Here is a 16,471-nt window from a genome sequence, read left to right on the forward strand (position 1 = left end):
AATGGTCAGATTCGATGGCAATTAATTGGTGAAGTTTAGCAATTGATTGCTAGGCGAAAATAATCCCGAACAGCAACGTTATAAAAAGGATTTTGAGGAGGATTCTCAATGTTGGTTCTCGAGAGGTTAATGGCTAATGCTGGTGTATTTCAACCATCAAAGGCATTCCAAAGTGACAAGCAAGCATCTAAAGCAAAGTTTCTCAATTGTAAAATATTTTTACTTTCATTTGCATTTTGTATTGCTTGTAACAATAGCTGTTGTAAGAGGCTTCTACACTTTTGGAAGTTTCCGAAAAGGAGAAGTTTTAGTAGAGGTAGATCGCTAAGGCTAGGCAAAGGTTGATTCAAGTTTTCTGTTGTGTATTCAAATGATGAACATGCAATCGAGACGAAACTATCAGAATTATTCACCCCCCACACAAGTCCTAACATAAGTGCCTAGGATATGTGGGCAGGGTTAAAGGATGGGTTGGGACAAAGGGAGGAGGATATGGTGCCTAGCGATTGCTAATCCAAGGCCACAGTTGTTGACCACTTTCGATGGACAATCCACTAGTATCCTCTTTCTCAAAAAAGAAAGAGGTTTGTTTTTACAAAAGTTAGGAATGATAATAAGTTTACCGTTTCTTTTCAAAAACCATGTATGAAAGATTATTTAGAAAATACACGAATACCGACAATAAGATTTTGAAGATTGAAACAGTTGTTAAAGCCGCAGGTTGTCATATCATCAAAGTTTCAGAGCGATGCAGACTTGGAGTACCTGGAAGAATTATGTCCTGAGCATTGGCACGAGGTGTTTTTTATAGGGCTTGATCGGTCTACCAATCCTCTTGATCGGTATATCGATCAGCGTAGAATCCACATTTAGATCCTCAGGATCAGTATACTAATCTCCTAGATCGGTCTACCGATCCGGCCTTGGCAAATGTCATTCTACTACGTCAACTTGTTGACGAGAGTCTTCTGTCACATTAGCAACTCGATCCTTATCCTTGATTGGTCCCTCTGCCACGTTAGATGGTCAACTATTATCTCTTTCCCAATTAGCCCTTATCCTGTGCCACATCAATAATCTGAGACCCAACCAATCCACATCGAATGTCACATCAGCACATTAAAGTACTTGGCTGACACATGGGCATTTAGTCTACCGATATTACTGATTGGTCTACCAAACCTATTCAGTCTACCGATCCAACCTATCGATATTTGATCCTACAAAATAATGATTAGCACAGAAAAGATAGTAATAAGAAAATTTAAGTTCTAACAATCACCTGATTGCCCGATCTTGACTTCAGAATTCCAGTGAACCCCTTAATTGGACAATGCCTAAGGATGTCGCCTTAAAGAGAACTCATCCTTACCTATTTTTCCTGATATATGGGATAGGACCATCCATCCAAAATTAATCGATGTAAGTTGAATACTTGATATATATAATCGAAGAAGATGTTTGGGGCTATCGTGTGATGGTAAGAGTGGGACAAATTTCCTAGGCACTAAGGATTGAAATCTTATCGTAAGCACATTATATCTGGAGAGTTTGAAAAATTTGTGATGTTGACTCGTCTGTTAGGATCTATTTCCGTGCTTTCTAATTTATTTTGGTGGCCGATAAAACCTTCCATGAATCAAGTTGGTTTCTGAATACCTGAATTATAAAAAAAATAAAAAAAGAGTAGATACATTAATTTGCATGTTGTGAGTTGACTTAAATAAAAAGTCAAAAACCTATAAACATGTAAGGTGCAAATAGTGTTAGGACCCTTGGTGGTCGATTAGAGAGGGGGGTGTGAATAGCTCCTGCACAAATTAAGCAGACGAACCTTTCTTGACTTATAACTTAATTAAAATAACACTTGCATAAGAATAATAAAAGTGACTAAAAGGAAAGAGACACAGTAGGTTTACTTGGTTACAACCAAGGAGGTTGTTAATCCAAGGCAGATGAAGGTACACTAATTTCTCCTTAAGGTAGAGAAGCCTCTTTACATCAATGAACGCACAGAAACAGAAGCTAAATAGAAAACTAAACGAGTACAAGTGTTGTTTCTCTTTTTCTTGTTGTATTTAGCTTCTGGGAGCAGGGCTGCTTATATAGCCCTACTCGGGGTGCCTGGAAGGGTTTCAGGCGTCTGGAATGGGATAAAATTCTATCATCGACGCAACGTTCAACCACCACATCGAAATGGCTAAGAATTAGGTTCCGAGCGCCCGGAGTCCGGGCTCTTGGAAGGGTTCCGGGCACCCGGAGTCCGGGTACCTCGGACTGGTTCGGGCGCCCCGGTCTGGTCCGGGAGCCTCGGGGCCAAAAATCAGCTTTTGTTGATTTTTGGTCTCGGTCTCTTGCTCCGGTTCCGCTTGCATCTGTCCGGGTCTTCCACTCCGGCTCCGCTCGCTTGGGTGATTTCGGCCATTCGGAATAGGGCTCACCTGAACCCAACTTTCGGCCTTCTCGAGTAAGCTTCTGCTTTGACTTCTCGTCCCTTGGAAACACTGCACGCCTCCTTCTCGTCCAACCGCGTACTCTTCCGCAGCACCTTGTCCCTCAGACGTACTGAGCCCGTCGGCTCTCTCCCGTGTCGTCCTTCTCGCTAGCTGCGTCTTTTGCTCGATATCCTGTGCTTCTAAGTTCCTGCACACTTAGATACAAGGCTAAATACAACAGAACCTAACTTAACTTGGTTGATCACATCAAAACTACCTTGGGGTACCAACAATCTCCTCCTTTTTGATGTGAGTAACCCAAGTTAAGTTAGGATAAATCAACATAAAGTAAAAACAATAAATTTTGCAACAAAGTGCAAAAATTGAAAAAAGATTTAAGCTACTTTCCCTTAGACTTAATTTCCCCTTCTTTCCCTTTGATCGCATAAAAAAAAATTGGGGTACAAAAAAGAAATCTAAGGGTAACTTTTCAAAAATAAGAAAGTTTAAAAAAAAACTCTGATTTTCCAAAATTTTAAAAAATTTATCAAGTTTTTGAAAACTTAAAAAAAAATTGAAAATAATTTTGATATCACTTAAAAAAATTTGCAACGTAAATAATTTTAGAAACTTTAAGTTTTGCAAAAAAAGTCAAAAAAATATTTGAGTAACTATTTAAAGTATCAATTACAATTAAATGCTTTATCAGTTAGTCAATTAAACATTGTATTTCATTAATTGGCTTCCAGGCTGTGGCGAGCCACTAGACTTTCTTGTTTATTGGAGCAATAACCACTTTCTAGACAAAAATCTTAAGGAAATCAAATATTTAATCTACTCTCTGAAAGCCTTAACTTTAAAGTTTTAATCCAAGAATGATTTTGGAACCCAATATAGGTTCCTTCCAACTGGGTTGATTAAAAATATTTTAGGAATATATTTCTGAGAAATTTTCCTAATTTGTCCCTTGTGGTAATTAAGGTACCAATTTAGACCATTAAATTTTCTAATACTTGTATTATATGAGCATGTATGATTTTTCAAGTTATTTATTTCTTTTTGCAAATTATCATTTTCCAATTTTATTTTATCAAATTCTTTCAATGGACAAGATTTGGCTAGAATCAATTTTAGCTCATGGTTTTCTTTTTCTAGCTTACAGCAATCATTTGACAATAATTTAACAAACTTGAATAATTTATCGGGAGACATAGATTGTACCTCACTTACTTTGTCGATCTCGTTGTCCGTAACTTCCTCTGAACTGCTGCTTTCTTTTGATGTCGCTCCTCCGTCATCGATACTTATTTCAGACGAGCTTGCTTCGTTTTCATCTTTTTGATTACTTGCCACTAACGCAAGTCCGACGATGGCTTCAATTTTCGATTTGAACGACGTTTCGTCCCATGTTGCCTTTAGTGTTTTGTACTTGTTAGATTGGACATGCTTCTTGTTCTTGCCCTTGTCCTTGTTCTTCAACTTAGGGCAGTTGTCTTTAACGTGCCCTTCTTCATTATAGTGGTAGCATTTGATTTTTCTTTTTTTTCTACCCTACAGATGATTAGTTTTTCTAGATTTAAATAATTTTTTAAATTTCCTTACCATCATTACCGTTTCGTCATCGTCGTCGAGAGAGGATTCTGAATCTAGTTCATCCATCTTCGCCTTGAGGGTAATATTGTGCTTCGGCTCCTTCTTCGAATCTGCATATCTCGTTTCATGGACTTCAAATACTGAAAACATTTCTTCTAAGGTGACAGATTCTAAATCTTTAGATATACAGTAAGCATCTACTAATGATGCCCACTCGGTAGTTTTAGGAAATGCATTAAGCGCATACCTTAGCGAATCTCGGTTGCTTACCTTTTCTCCGAGATTAGTGAGTCCGGTGATTAATTCCTTCATTCTCGAGTGAAGATGTGCAACGGTTTCTTCTGCTTCCAATTTTATGTTACTCAACTGGTTCCTTAGCAGATCCCGTCTCGCGAGCTTGGCTTCGGACGTCCCTTCGTGTAGCTCAAGGAACTTCTCCCAAAGCTCCTTTGCTGAGTTGTAGGCGCTGATCCGATTGACTTCTTGTGGCGGTAGGACACTCAGCAGATGGAACTCTACTTTGTCGTTTGCCATGAAGTCGGTCTGCTCCTTCTTCATCCACTGGTATTCTTCCTTACCTTCGGGTGCTACAAAACCAAACTTCATTATTAAAAGCAATTCAAAATCGATTTTAAAAAATACCTCCATTCGCTTTTTCCAGCTCGTGAATTTTCCCTCGAACTTTGGTGGGTAGATGTTTGGTCCGGCCATCTTGTGTGTTTAGTTTGGCGGTTAGTCCTCCTGAAACATCCTGGCTCTGATATCACTTGTTAGGACCCTTGGCGGCCGTCTAGAGGGGGGGGGGGGTGAATAGACCCTTCACAAATTAAGCAAATGAACCTTTCTCGACTTATAACTTAATTAAAATAATACTTGCATAAAAATAATAAAAGAGACTAAAAGGAAAGAGGCACAACAAGTTTACTTGGTTACAACCAGGGATGTTGTTAATCCAAGGAAGATGAAGTCGCACTAATTTCTCCTTTAGGTGCAGAAGTCTCTTTACATCAATGAACACACAAAAATAGAAGCTAAACCGAAAACTGAATGAATATAAGTGTCGTTTCTCTTTTTCTTGTTGTATTTAGCTTCTGGGAGCAGGGTTGCTTATATAGCCTTGCTCGGGGCACCTGGAAGGGTTCCAGGTGCCTAGAATGGGATAAAATTCTATCCTCGACGCAACGTTCAAATGCCACGTTGAAATGACTAAGAATAGGGTTCCGGGCACCCGGAAGGGTTCCGATCCTACTTCGGTTCCGCTCGCATCGGTCTAGGTCTTTCGCTCCGGCTCCGCTCACTTGGGTGATTTTGGCAATATGGAATAGGGCTCACCTGAACTCAACTTCTGACCTTCTCGAGCAAGCTTCCGCTCCGGCTTCTCGTCCCTCGGAAACGTTGCGCGCCTCCTTCTTGTTTGCCCATGTACTCTTCCGCAGCACCTCGTCCTTCAGATACACCGAGCCCGTCGGCTCTCTCCCGTGTTGTCCTTCTCGCTAGCTGTGTCTTTTACTAGACATCTTGTGTTCCAAAGTTCCTGCACACTTAGACACAGGGTTAAACACAACAGGACTTAACCTAACTTGGTTGATCACATTAAAACTATCTTGGGGTACCAACAAATAGGACATTCAAACTCATCTCACATAAAACCATCAAATTGAATTCGTTGAAGTAATCCAACCCATTTAATAATTTAATCTGATTGAGTTTAAATTTTATCAATTCATTTCAAAACAGACCTAAACAAATTAACCCACACGAGTTGCAGATCTAGACGGGCTGGGCAGGACGAGCTCGAGTTGGCTCGTAGATTTTTAAAATCAAAATTTATTTATGTAATAATCAAATTTAATAAATTATATATATAAAAATATTTATATATATTTTTAATTTTTTAATAGGTTTGTCCATCTAATTCATAACTCACTTTTGGATTAAGCAGTTGTGGATTTCCCAGCCATATGGTGATGCCTTTGCGTGATGGTCTTATCCTACGGCATGAGAAGTAAAGTCTAAGTGCATGGGTCATGAAGAATCAAATACTTGGCATGAGAAGTGAAGTCGAAATGGATTATAAAGGATCAGACACTTGGCATGAGAAGCAAAGTTCAAGTGAGTCATACAAGACCAGACACTTGGTGATAACAAAAGTGTTGATACAGTCTGACCTGGCTGTTGTTTTGATGTTGACACTGATTTAAGTTTGTATCAGATATTAATTAATGATCAAGGTTGATCATGTGGAGAGGAAAAGTCCAAGTACGGATACTTGGCACACGAAGTCGGAGAGGGCTCGGTAGCTCGTTCTCTGGACCGGACGAAGTCGGAGAGGGCTCGGTAGCTCGTTCTCCGGACTAGGTCAGAGAGGGCTCGGTAGCTCGTTCTCTGGACCGGACGAAGTCGGAGAGGGCTCGGTAGCTCGTTCTCCGGACTAGGTCAGAGAGGGCTCGGTAGCTCGTTCTCTGGACCGGACGAAGTCGGAGGGGCTCGGTGCTTCGCTCGCGAGGTCGAGAGGGCTTGGTAGCTCGTTCTCCGGACGGCGTTAGGGTTAGGAAGCTCTAAAACTAACACAAAGACATTGGATCGATGCATTGACCGATCGGATACTGTTGTCCGGATCGGTGACCGATCCATGATACATTAGGTATCGATCGGTCGGTGGACGATCGGTAACCTACGAAACTTTCGTGGGTTATCGACGGCCTGGACCGATCGATATGAAACTTTCATGGGTTATCGATCGATGCGGTGACCGATCAAGTAACAACAAGACTATGAACCGTAGGGGATGGTGCGTGGACCGATCCACCCATAGTCGATCGGTCGATCGGATCGCATCGATCGGGTATGTCCCGATCGGTCAGAACTATGGATCGATGCATGACCGATCCACAACAATGTCGTTTGTTTCTGCTGCTTGATATTTCGATTCACTTTTGATTCCGATCATCCTGAGTTACAGGTTACAGGTGTCGTGCCATTGGTTAATTTCAAATAAAGCTCTATCAGAAGAATAAGAAAAAGTGCCCTTTATGCTGTATTTCACTGCAAGTGGTGCAATTCGAGCTTCAACGTTCACTGGCCGTGATCAGTTGGACTCTTGATCATTGGTTCGAGCTCAGAGACACCAGTGAAGACCATGGATGGTATTGGTGTGAGTTCAGAGAACCAGATGAGAAGGAAGAGTGATTGGCGATGCCTGAGTTGGTTGCAGTGATTCGACACAAGTGACAGTGATTCGGGACAGTGAGAAAGCAGAATAAGAAGAAGGAAGAAGAGAGGTTTTGGTAACAAGAATTTTCTGGAAAAACTCTCTCTGTCGATCAAGCAAGAGGCTGTGTGTTGTTGAGCTCTTGATTGAAGAAATTCCTTCTGTCTTTGCGTGCGTTTTGCTTCGTGGCTGTAAGTTTCATTTGTTCATTCCTTTAGCCACAAAACTCTGTAAGTCATTGTGCTTTATTTTCAAATCTATTCTGTGACTTTTGTGGAGAGGTTACTCCACCGAGAAGGAGAAATACTTAGCCAGAATTTGTCCGGGGTGTGATCTACCGAAAGATCAAGGGATCGTCCACCTTACGGACATGCCGAGAAGTAGGGGCAAGTTATCCCCGAACCTCGTATATACTTGTGTAAGCTGTGGGTTGGTTTTCTTTCCTTGCATCAGTTTTTGTTTTGTTTATTTTCGCTGTGCTAACAAAGTTTTGTGAGGAAATTGATTGACTTTTAGTGGAGGCTATTCACACCCCCCCTCTCTAGCCATCCGAAGGTCCTAACAAGTGGTATCAGAGCTTGACGCTCTTCATCCGGATTAACACCCTAAAGAGCAAGAAGATGGCTATGAAGGAAGGTTTTAGTACCAATCGCCCACCCTACTTCGATGGAGCGGACTTCCAATATTGGAAGAGCCGTATGAAGTATTATCTCAAGACCGACATTTCCATGTGGTTCTCGGTCAAGGAAGGTTTCACACCTCTGAAGGATGAAGAAGGTAAGGAACTAGAGTCGTCAAGGTGGTCCCTCGAGCAAACTCGCAAAGGACAAGCCGATGCCAAGGCGGTGGTCACACTACAATGTGGAATAGCCAAAGAGCAACTTGTCAAGGTAGGTCCATTTGTGAGTGCAAAGGATTTGTGGAACAAGCTCATCGAGCTCCAAGAAGGAACTCGAGACTCTCGGATCGCCAAGAGAGACTTGTTCCTAAACCAACTACAAAATCTCACCATGAAGGAGAACGAAACGGTAAGTGAACTACACGGAAGGTTCAAAGAGATCATCAATGGTCTTCATTCCGTGGATGAATGCGTAGAGAATCGCGATCTCGTAAGGTACGCTCTCAAAGCCTTTCCAAGGAATGCCTTGTGGTCATCTATGGTAGATGCCTACAAGGTCTCCAAGGACCTTTCAATTGTTAAGTTAGATGAATTTTTTTGTGAAATGGAACTTCATGAATTTGCTAACAAGGGTCAAAAAGAGAAAGGTATTGCTTTAGTTGCAGGAGAAAAGAGCAAGGATGGAAGAAGGAAGAAAGAAAAGAAGAAGGAGAAAGAAATTCCTACATCCTCATCCTCCTCCGAGTCCGATGATGAAGGTGGATCATCATCAAGCGAGATGGCCAACTTCGTGAGAAGAATCATGAGAAGGAGCCGGAGATACAAAGGGAAAGGTAAGTCTATTGATCAAAATATTGATAAGACTAACGTTACATGTTATGAGTGTAGCAAGAAAGGACACTATCGGAGCGAGTGTCCAAAACTCAAGAAGAAGGAAGAAAGGACCAAGAAGAAGAAAGCTCTCAAAGCTTCTTGGGATGAATCCTCCTCAAGCTCATCGGAGGAAGAGAAGGAGAAAACCACTCGTCAATTAGCACTCATGGCAAGGGAGGAATCGGAGTCCGGAAGTGATACATCAGCCGCGGCTTCATCATCTTCGGATGATGAAGAGGTAACTTCTCCACATTTAGAAAAATGCTATAAAACTATTGCTCATTTATCAACTTTTCTTAAGAAATCAAAAACTGAAATCAAATTGTTAAAAGAAGAAGTAGAACACTTGAAGACTCTTAGGGAAGATGAGGTTGATGACCTTCATCAAGAGCTTCTTGAGGATGAAAACAAAGCTCTAAAGAGTGAAGTTGAGAAACTCAAGAAAATGCTTGAGAAATTCTCAACTAGCTCTAAGACCTTAGATATGATTCTAAATGCCCAAAGGGCGGTCTACAACAAGGCTGGATTAGGATATCAACCTAAGGAGTCTAGTTTCATTTCCTTAGTGTCTAGAACCCAATTTCATAGATCATATGCTTCTAGGGTTCATGAGACTAGGAAGGGTGTGACCAAGGCATGGGTTCCTAGGTCTTTCATTGTAGATGCATTAGGTCCCAAGATTTGGGTACCTAAAACATCTATCTTTCGTGTCTTGTAGGCTTTTGTCAAGGGGGAGCATCTATCAACTTGGTTTGTTGATAGTGGATGCTCCAAGCACATGACCGGGGACAAGTCACTCTTTACTACCCTTCAAAACAAAAATAGAGGTAATGTGTCCTTTAGTAATAATGGTAGTCTTAAGGTTATAAGAGTTGGAGATATTCAAATATCCGAATGTCTTCAAATCAAAAATGTCCTTCTAGTCAAGGGGATGACTTTTAATCTCCTAAGTGTCAGCCAATTGTGTGACACGGGTTACACAATTGAGTTTCATTCAAGTCAATATCTGGTCAAACACATTGACACACTTGACACGGTACTAGTAGGCACAAGGGTAGACAATATTTATCAAGTATCTTTTAAAAGTGCTACTAATGCCTCTGCTAAGTGTTTCATGTCAAAAGAAGAAGAATCATGGCTGTGGCATAGAAGGTTGGCCCACGTAAACATGAAGAATATTCGAAAGCTGGCCAACAAAGGATTAGTGCGAGACTTACCAAGCATCAAGTATCAAAAGACAAAATTATGTGATGCATGTCAAAAGGGTAAGCAAACGAAAGCGGCTCATAAAGGTAAAAGCGCTGTAAGTACATCTAATGCTTTAGATTTATTACATATGGATTTGTTTGATTGCAGTAATGTTATTTCATTAAATGGAAGTAGATACTGTTTAGTGATCATTGATGATTTTACTAGATATACATGGACTTTCTTTTTGAAAAATAAGGATCAAACCATAGATGTTTTTGTTTCTTTTTGTAGAAGAACTGAAAATGAAAAATCAACAACAATTAAAACAATTAGAAGTGATCATGGTGGAGAATTTCAAAACCATAGATTTTTAGAATTTTATCAAGAAAAAGGATATAGGCATGAGTTCTCTACTCCAAGGACCCCACAACAAAATGGGGTTGTGGAGAGAAAGAACCGAGTCTTGCAAGAGGCTGCACGAAGCATGCTCAATGAGTACTCATTACCGAGCTACTTATGGGTTGAAGCGGTAAATACCGCTTGCTATGTGCAAAACCGAGTCTTGATACATAGGTTTTTAGAAAAGACTCCTCATGAACTTTGGTTTGGGAAACCCCCTACAATTAAACATCTTAGGGTGTTTGGTTGTAAGGTGTTTATCTTGAACACCAAGGATCATCTTGGAAAGTTCACGGCTAAGGCTGACGAAGGGATACTAGTCGGGTACTCTCTCACCAGCAAAGCCTATCGAGTCTATAACAATAGGACTAAATTGATTGAAGAGTTCTCGGATGTAGCATTTGAAGAAATCCCTAAATCAAATGATCAATCAAGGGATGTAGGAGAAATTCAATTTGAACTTAGAAATCTAAGTTTAAGTGATCAAAACATAGAGAGAGTCGAAGTTGACTCCGATGACAATGAGCAAAGGCAAGAGAAAGCTCAGTCTGATCCTTTACCTGATACTGAGCCCTTGCCTGTGTCTAGTGAGATCACTCATGAGGCACCATCAACACCAAGGCAATCTAGGATAGCCTCTAGTCATCCCCAAGACCAGATTGTGGGAGACATTCAACAAGGGGTTAGGACTAGGTCATTCTTTAGAAATGAGTCTAATGAGGTCGCCTTGATCTCAGAAATCGAACCAAAAATAGTTGATGAGACATTGCACGATCCTGATTGGATCATAGCTATGCAAGATGAGTTAGGTCAATTTGAAAGGAGCCAAGTGTGCGACTTAGTTCCTAGACCTAAGAAGACCACCATTATTGGAACCAAATGGGTCTTCAAAAATAAGTTAAATCAAAAGGGAGAAGTAGTAAGAAACAAGGCAAGACTTGTAGCCAAGGGCTATAGTCAAGTCGAAGGTCTCGATTATGATGAGACTTATGCTCCCGTGGCTCGATTAGAGTCCATTCGTTTAATGCTAGCTTTTGCTGCACATAGAGGCTTCAAGCTCTATCAAATGGACGTTAAATCAACCTTCTTAAATGGTTTCATTAAAAAAGAGGTCTATGTTGAACAACCACCGGGGTTTGTGAATACCGAAGCTCCAAACCACATGTACAAGCTCAAGAAAGCTCTTTATGGGCTTAAACAAGCACCTCGAGCATGGTACGAAAGGTTGTCAACTTACTTATTAGAAAAGGGTTTTGTAAGAGGTCAAATAGACCCAACACTATTTCTGCGTAGAGATGGTGAAAACATATTTGTAGCCTAGGTGTATGTCGATGACATAATTTGTGGCTCAAATAACAAGGGCTATTTGAATGAATTTATCACTCACATGGAAAGTGAGTTTGAAATGAGTCTGGTGGGAGAATTGACATTCTTCCTTGGACTTGAAATCAAACAAACTCGAGATGGCATTTATGTCCATCAAACAAAATACACTCAAGAGATGCTCAAGAAATTCAAAATGAGTGACTCTAAGGAAGTATCCACTCCAATGGCGACAAACACTCGCCTTGACAATGATGAGAATGGAAAACCAGTTGATCTAACGCAATATAGAAGCATGATCGGTAGTCTTCTATATCTCACAGCTAGTCGACCAGACATACTTTTTGCTGTGGGCATGTGCGCTAGATATCAAATCTGTGCCAAGGAATCTCATTTAATTGCAGTTAAGAGAATTCTGAGATACCTTAAGGGAACAATTAGAGTAGGTCTATGGTACCCTCGTACGGAGTCTTTTGACTTGATAGGTTATACCGACTCCGATTATGCTGGGTGCAAATTGGATCGGAAAAGCACTAGTGGGGGTTGCTAATTTTTAGGATCATCATTGGTTAGTTGGTCGAGTCGGAAGCAACATTGTGTTGCTCTCTCCACGACCGAGGCTGAATACATTGCCATGGGAGAGAGTGTATCGCAATTGTTGTGGATGATCCACACCCTAGAAGATTATGGGCTTTCGTATAAGGGAGTGCAAGTGTTGTGTGACAACATCAGCACAATAAACCTAACGAAAAATCTAGTCCATCATTCAAGGACCAAACACATTGAAGTGCGTCATCACTTCATTAGAGATCACGTAGCTAGGGGAGACATTGCACTCACATATGTTGAGTCAAAGTCAAACTTAGCCGATATTTTCACCAAACCTCTTCCGAAAAATAAATTTAGTCATTTGAGGAGAGAATTGGGAATGTGTTTGGCTCAATAGGCCATTAGGACCCCATCATGATCAATAAGGACAATTAAAACAACAAGAGAAATAGGGAAATTAATTTGGGCAACTTGGGGACATCTCACACAAACTATAAGGTTTAACAAATTATTTTTGTTTGCTAGAAATGGGGTGAGATGCTAGGATCAGCCGAATTATTCAAAATGTATCATGCATCCCTTGAATAATTAGGTTGAAGAGACATAAATTGAGTATAGGGAAGACCATTACATAATTCATGTGTATTTGGTTCCTAGATCTTACTCATATATTCCAACCAAGGAAACTTGGTTGGGCCTTTACCTAGATATTATGTAACTTTGGTAGATGGACTGTTTGATACATCTGAACAATACTTTTCATGATTTTGATTGAAACTAGGATAAGTCCTTGAAAGAATGATAGCAAGTTGGTTATATTTTGACAAACTTGAAACTGAACATAACAAAGGTTGAAAATTTCAGTTTTCAGGCCTTAAGTTGTCTGTTTTCTAAATGTCTGCAACTTTAGGGCTATAAACAAGTTCAGACCATAATTTTTAGGTAAGAGTTATGTTGGTGCGGTTAGCACTAACGTTTAACCCAGGTTTTGATGAATGACAAATAGGTTAAGGTAGGTTTATTGTTGATCTAACACTCTGATCGAGTGTGCAGGATAAGTCCAGATAGGTCGATGGGCTGACCGGATGTCTGGCACGAAGCCCAGCTAGGTCGACGGGCTGACCGGACGTCTGGCAGGTAAGTGAGGTAAGTCACTAGAGGGGAGTGACTGCGAGGACGCGTTCCCGGGAAGGGAACATTAGGCGTCAATCCGGCTTAGATCCATTTCGGATATCTAAGTCGAGATCGTGACTAGATTCCGGTCTCGGAAAGACGGAATCTAAGTCATACTATTTGTGCTAATTCATACTATTATAAAATGTGCTAACAATCTGTTTTGCAGGATATATATTGCCTCGGACTAACTTTGTTGTGCAGGAAAAGGGAGTTTTCTGGAACAAGGTGGTTCGGGCGCCCGGAGGTCCGGGCGCCCGGAAGCAAATTATATCCAGGCCAAGTTGTCGCCACATGGAGCATCTCGGTTTGAGCAGCTACGTCACATTCCAAGCGCCCGGAAGGAATCCAGGCGCCCGGAGCAACATATAAAAGAAGCCCCAGGCAGGAGCTTCAGAATCAACCTTTCACATCTGGGAACTCTGAGATTACTCGCTCTGCTGCTCTGCGCTCCAACAACGCTCACAAAGCTCCGACGACACGATCCCGCTCTTTTAAATTTCTTGTCTGTCGGTACAGCTTTGTTTTTCTTTTCATTAGCATCTTTTTGTACTTAAATTGTAATTATCCGAATTGCTAGTGAATTGCACAACGAAAGTACTCAAGGAGTACGGGCCTTCGAGTAGGAGTCGTCACAGGCTCCGAACGAAGTAAAAAACCCTGTGTCTACTTTACTTTTCCGCTGTGCTTATACTCGATATTTTCGAATCGATATTCACCCCCCCTCTATCGAATCTAACGGTCCTACAAGTTATGCTTGTAGATCCTCCAGTTTCTAGGTTCTGAACTTGGAAGTTTTCCTAGAGAAACTTCCATGAATTATCGAACATCTCTAAGAATTTCAGTTACTAAAATCACTGGAGAAACTTAAGTATCAGACACTGATCGGTCTACGGACCGATCTCTCCACCCTTCTGTGTGTAATCTGATCGGTCCAGGGACCGGTCAGGTTCATTTTGTACGCCAGGAAGAGTTATCTGATCGGTCCGGGGACCGATCAGGTCAGCCTGGTACGCAGAGCCCGCTACTGATCATTCTCTGATCGGTCTACAGACCGATCAGGAAGTTCCCTGATCGGTCCAGGGACCGATCAGTGACTACTAATCGTCTCCTGATCGGTCTACAGACCGATCAGGAGGTTCCCAGATCGGTCCAGGGACCGATCAGGAGGCTCCTATTGTCTCCTGATCGGACAGCCGTCCGATCATTTCATCATCAGTACACTCATCAGTAAACCCTTAAATCTTCCCGATCCCTTCTTTTCCCCTTTCACGCGGAAGCCCTAGCCGATTCTTCCCTACTCCTCACTTCTTCTTCTTCTCTCTTTGCACGCCGGAACCCTAGCCAAAGCTCTAGCCATCCCAGCATCCACACGATACTTCAATGGCACCAAGGTAACTCCTTACTTCTCTAGAACTTGCATTTCGGTTTCATTTCTCACCATCTCAGTGCTTTTTGGCGTTGGTGGCTCCGGTGCTCACTTACTTGCCCTATTGGATCACATTGTTACACCTTAGGAAGAAAAAAGTGGGTGAGGGGACCTCTAAGTCACCTGAGAAGTCTAAGTCGAAATCTAAGGCTCCCTCCCGACCTCAACCATCTGTCTCCGGGAGATTTCCAAACCAACATTATGAGGAAGCTTTTAAACAAAGAACCTTTAAATTACTTCCTTGTAGGTCGGTGGATCGAAAGTTCATGGACGAATTTTGTCCAACTGTGTCAGAAATCATTGCATATTACAAACTTGATTCACTTGTATATTTAGAACGAGATATCAATTTTGACTTAGTATCTGAGTTTTATAACAATCTTCATCAAACTAATGATGTAAGTTATAAAACAAAAGTTGCTAAGCAAACTCTTGATTTCAGTTTCTCAGCTTTCTTTGACTATCTAGCTTGCCGGAGGTGTTCCGGAAATGTCTTTTCGATATATCTTGACCTACCAGACCCCCTACCCTCACCTTTTGATGTCACACCTGACTCCGTCTATGAGTATTTCTTCAGACAACCTAGACCGGGTGGGCTAGATGAATTAGATGTTGATTTTCCTACTTTTACAGCCTTGAGATTATCTCCTCAAGATTACATTCTTTTTAAAATTGTCACGAACTGCCTTCTGCCTATCACATCTAAACCATTGTCTGAGATCCGACCATATCATTGCCTGATGCTTTATGGATTGTGTCGGCGTCTCGACTTTGACATCATGTCCAGCATCTACTCTTCGATCATCTCCTATAGCGAGCCAAACAACTTCACCGTTTATATGCCTTATGGGCATATAATTACAGATTGGCTCGAGACCCTTCAGATTGATATTTCCAAGGGTAGAACAGTCAAGATGGTCAGGCAGGATTGTAGACTTGGGAAGCGGGCATTTTCCAAGTCTGGCATCATAGGACAAAATGGGGATGTTCGGTGGAAAGATGGGAGAGCACTAGGTGAGCTACCACGGGCACCTCCACGACAGGTTGCGGCTCCTGTTGCTGCTCCTCCTGCTGCTGCTGCTGACGATGGAGAGGCAGACCCTGATCTGCGCTGGCAGATCGCCGAGCTGGAGAGTCGCTTTGATCGGCACGATGAGCTGCTGGTTGCTGAGCTCCACGGGCTGCGTGTCCGGATTGACCAGCGCTATGATGAGTTACGTAGTCAGCAGTTGGCGACGCATCAGGCGATCATGGGATGGATGGCTAGATACCCACCTCCGCAGGATTTCCCGGGCTATCCATCCTCGAGCAGCGGCATGCCACCTCAGGGACCCATTCCTCCCATTGATGATGCTGATGCTCCTCATGATGAGGAGGCTGACTGATTCACATTGTTCTTTGATGTCACTTTGACTGTCTATGTTTTGGATGTTGTTTGTTGGATATTTATGTTTGACCTGGATACTTGCTGATTTCATCTATTTATGCTGTTCATTCTCTTATTTTTCTTTATGTTTCACTTCTTATTGGTTTTTAATATGCTGTTCATATGCCATGTCTTGTATGTCTCTTATCTCTTTACCACTGTCTTATAATACACTTAGAGGGCTTTTTAGGTGGATTAAAAAAAAGACAGTATGGGTTGAGGGGGAGTCTTTTAACGTTTTCTTACCTAA

This window comes from Zingiber officinale, chromosome 4B, assembly GCF_018446385.1.
Source record: "Zingiber officinale cultivar Zhangliang chromosome 4B, Zo_v1.1, whole genome shotgun sequence".
NCBI classification, from domain to species: Eukaryota; Viridiplantae; Streptophyta; class Magnoliopsida; order Zingiberales; family Zingiberaceae; genus Zingiber; species Zingiber officinale.